General features: G+C 42.1%; 1 protein-coding gene across 15 annotated transcripts in view; it reads left to right on the top strand.

The window, feature by feature from the left end:
• The window catches only part of PARD3 (par-3 family cell polarity regulator), a 621,610-nt gene that overhangs the window by 703 nt on the left and 616,752 nt on the right, over positions 1-4,155 (top strand). The window lies entirely within an intron of this gene.

The raw sequence follows: 4,155 nt of genomic DNA, 5'->3' as shown, positions 1-4,155 counted from the left end.
GTCGCGGGCCCGCGGCCGGAAGGCGGCCGGGAGAGGGAGCGCTCTCCGCCAGCTCATGAGCGCGGCTGAGCTCTGGAGCTGGGAGATGCGGTAAAGCACAAGCCTGAAATCAGTCACTGAATTAAAAGTTTTCCTCCAAGGCCTCAGCGTGGACAGAGTGGAACCAGCTTCATATGGTGTCGAGGCCGCGGGGCCTGTGTCTGATTTCGGAGTTGAATAGATTTCCCTTTTTCTTGGTGGAATGATAACATTGTCTCCACTTAACTGCATTCCTGTACAATGTGTCAGAAGTGAAAAGGCATTTTGTTAAATTGTTTTATCTGCTGTGTCTGACAACAGGCCAGCCATCAAAGTTTTCTCTCAAGCAACTGAGGATATTTCCTTTGCAGTAGAGTAACGTTTGGTGGACAGCATATTTACATTTAAAATTTCTCATTTGTTCCCAATAGTGATGGCTCCTTGAGATTTGGGGCAGCAGGTGAGGGGGACAATAGCTTCATCAGCCTGAGTATGTACGGGATGCTCCAGGTGGCATCCCCTAGTTTTCTCTGAAATTAAGAAAAAAAAAAACAAACCCCACATCTTTTTACATTATTATTATTATTTTTTTAGTATACTAGTATATTGGAAAAATAGCATAAGTTTGACCTTTTAAAGATAATGTTGGAGACGTTTAGAACCTGACACAGTGATGAAGATGTTGACTTTAACAGTTCTAAAATGTTCCTTACAGTTAATTGAACTGTTTACTAAAAGTCAAATAAATTTATCAGAAAATAGGCATCTGTTTATCTTGCAGTGCCAATGGAGGGGGAGTGGTGGTGGTGTAATGTACCCTCTACACCTACATTTAGTATTTTAAAGGATTGTTTGTGAGTGACAGTTTATGATCTAACTTTTCTAAAGCAGCAATCATCCAACAAAAGGAATCCTGAAAGGAAAGAGAAATACAATAATATATACTTCGTGGTGTGCCTAGTTTCCTGAGTAGGTAAAGGTGATCCACATTTTCTTGCTTACATACTTGTAATTTACATGCTTAAATTATTTATATGATTAACAATTGACATGCTTAAAATGAGTCATATTTCATTATGTACACAATGTACATTGGTTGAATAGTCTGGGAGATACAGATGTAGTTGTTTGAGTCATTTGTTCATTCCACAGAAATTTTTAAGCGTCTGCTGTATGTTCAAGGCATTGTTTTGGGTGCTGGATGTTTAGGAGACCCACTGGCTGCTTTGTGGAAATTGTTTTGTAAGAGTCTAGGACCAGAGTCTCCATGGTCCTCCGTGGTGTGGACTGGTGTGTGGTGCAGTGGGGAGAAAAGGAGGCCTCCGGATGTTGGGTGGCTGGAATTGGGAGGCCCTGGTGGACCTTTAAAAAAATATTAACGGTGATTATTTCACAGTGACTTAGGAGTGTGGAAAAATAAGTGCAATTATCTTAAGGGAGTCTGGGAATGCACCCCAAAGAGAAGTGGCATATGAGCTGAGTTTTGAAGGAAAGTAGATTGCCAGATTGGGAAGGAAGTAAGGGTAATTCTCAGGGTGATGGTAGTATTGGAGTTGGATAAAATGAGAGGGAGGAGTCAGAGATGATTTAGAGGTTTGCAAAATTATTTAAATGCTTTTTAAGTGCAACTCATAGTTCAGAAGGTGAATTTCCTGTTGGGCTTTGTGGTATATAAAGTTCAGCCATTGGATTATAAGACTCTCTGACTCTCAAATGTTTCAAGAACCTGAGGATCTTCTAGGTCTATTTGTATCTTTTTCTCTTAAATTATCAGGTAATGGTTACAATGAAACTTTTTTGTTTCTCCCACCCCATTTAAAATAAGTATGAAGCAATACATATTAACACCTGTTTCAACTTTTAGTTTTTTATCTCTTTCTTACCCTTATTGTTTAACTAGAGGCCTGGTGCATGAATTCGTGCATGGGTGGGGTCCAGTCAGCCCGCCCCAGTGAGAGTGTTGGGGGGCGCTTGGGGGCCAGGCCGGCCAGGGTCGGGGCAGATCCGGTCCTGAATCAGGTTGGTTGGTTGCCGCAGTGCGCATCATAGCCACTGGTTGTTCTGGTTGTTCTGCTGTTCTGGTTGCTGGGCTTTTATATATATAGATAGAACAAGATACATTTTGTATGAAGAATTGGAAATCTGGGAAGCTGTAGAGTGGTGTTTAGGTTGCTAGGTGACATGCATGACAAACTCCCATCTGGTGGGGAAAAATGTGGGAAGATCATGTTTATGGCTTTGTATAAACACCAACTAAACCAAAGAAGGGAAAAGAAGGATAAGAGAAAGAAAGATCCCAAGTTACTGAGGTTTTCTCAGCAGTAAGCATTTTGTGGTGTGTGTTTGGGGTGGGGGTGGGGGGCTAAGTTTTTGGCATTATATTTGAGCTGTTTTCTCTTCAGGTTAAATCAGTTTTTCTGACAGTGGAGTGGTGTGACTTAACAAAAATATCCTCAATAAGCAGATATTTAAAATCTTACACTTAGTCATAACAGTTTTTGTTTAGTGAAAAAAATTTTTTTTTGCTTATGATCACTGACTGGTGAAAATATTTTGGCTGTTCATCCCCATCCATGGATTTTTCTCAAGTGCTTAGAATTGGAGGACTGACTTGCCTGTGTATATGTCTGTTCTACTCTTGCCTGTGGTCTGACTCATCCTTGGTTTCCAATGAACACAGGGAGTGGAGTCCTAGCTGCAGTGGCTTTTAGTGTAGTATGCTAGGGCGTTGTTGAGGACTCCTTAATTCTTAGTGAATCAAGGGTGGCACTGAGTGAGGCTTCCCATTTTTCCTGCTGTGCTTCCAAAGTTAGAAATAAGAAAATCCGCTATGCTTGTTTTAAAAAAGCCTGCTGTGTACAAAATGTCATGCTCTATGAAGAAATAGACTCAATTCTTGCACTCAAGAAACATACAATGTAGGAGTCAGGACAATTATAGAAAACTATAAATAACAGTAGGCTTTAGCATTAATTGGCAGCAGGGTGGTACAGATGGTAATTGCTTCTGGATTCAGAAATGGGAGTGGTCATAATGGCACTGGGTTTGCATTGGGTATAGTGCGAGGAAGTTTTGCCTTGGTTTAAGGCATGCTCCCTAACTGGGACCTCATAAAGCCCATGCATGGCCAGGGCATGTTGGTTCTTTAGGCCTGTAGTGGAGTCCAGGCATGTGTATGTGGAAAGTGTCCGCTTTGATTCTGAGAAGTAGGAGGGAGGGCTTTATAGGATGTGAAGCAGTTTGAACAAAGGTGTGCCAGGCTTTCAAGGCTCTTGTGGTTCCTGTGGAGCATCCGTGTCAGGTGGTGGGTCAGGATCAAGCTGAGGAGGACTGAATGCCAGGGCAAGACAGCATTTTATTCAGCCTGGTGGTTCGGGAAGAACTGGGGTATTTGGGTAGGGCAGCAGTGTGGACAAGTGGTCCTCTGCACAGAGGACTGTGTGTGGGATTCAGCTCTGCTGCTGACTGCTGAGTAACAACATAAAGGGGAAGGAGGTGCTGAAAGGGAGGGAGGTGGGATGGGAGTTGTGGGAACCTCTTAACTCGCTGCTCTCTGGATTGGGTGTGGAGACCTAGGTTTTTTTCACTATTTAATCTTGGGCAAACCAACCCCACAGAGCTTCACTTTCCTCATGTCTAAAATGGGACACTCCCTTGCAGGGTCAAGGTGAGTACCAAACAGGATGGTGAATGTGAAACTCAGTCCTGGATCTGAATCATGAATATGTTTTTACTCACCAAACAGTTTTACTCGATGGGAAACTTTCCCAAGTATGCTATTCCTGTTTGGGTTTTTCCTCATTGCTGGAGAAGGTAGTGTGCATTTTAAAGAATAGGTAACAAATGCTACTGTTTGTCCCAGCAGCATCACAATCAGAAGCGCAAATTGAGTGTGCAGTGTGTGTACTAGTATGAGGCAAGAAGTATAAAAGCCACAGATATTGGCTGTATCATAGCTTGATTATCTGGTGTTTTTTTTCCGACACTGCATCTTGTCCCTCAAGCATGGAAACGTTAGAGCTATTTAAAAAACAACAACCAACTTGAGTTAATGGACAGTAACTTATTTTAAAAAATGTTTTCTTTATTTTTATTGATTTCAGAGAGGAGGGGAGAGGGAGAAATAGAAACATCAGT

This window comes from Myotis davidii, unplaced genomic scaffold (assembly GCF_000327345.1).
Source record: "Myotis davidii unplaced genomic scaffold, ASM32734v1 scaffold405, whole genome shotgun sequence".
Classification (NCBI taxonomy): Eukaryota; Metazoa; Chordata; class Mammalia; order Chiroptera; family Vespertilionidae; genus Myotis; species Myotis davidii.
This window is presented reverse-complemented; position numbering and strand designations above follow the sequence as displayed.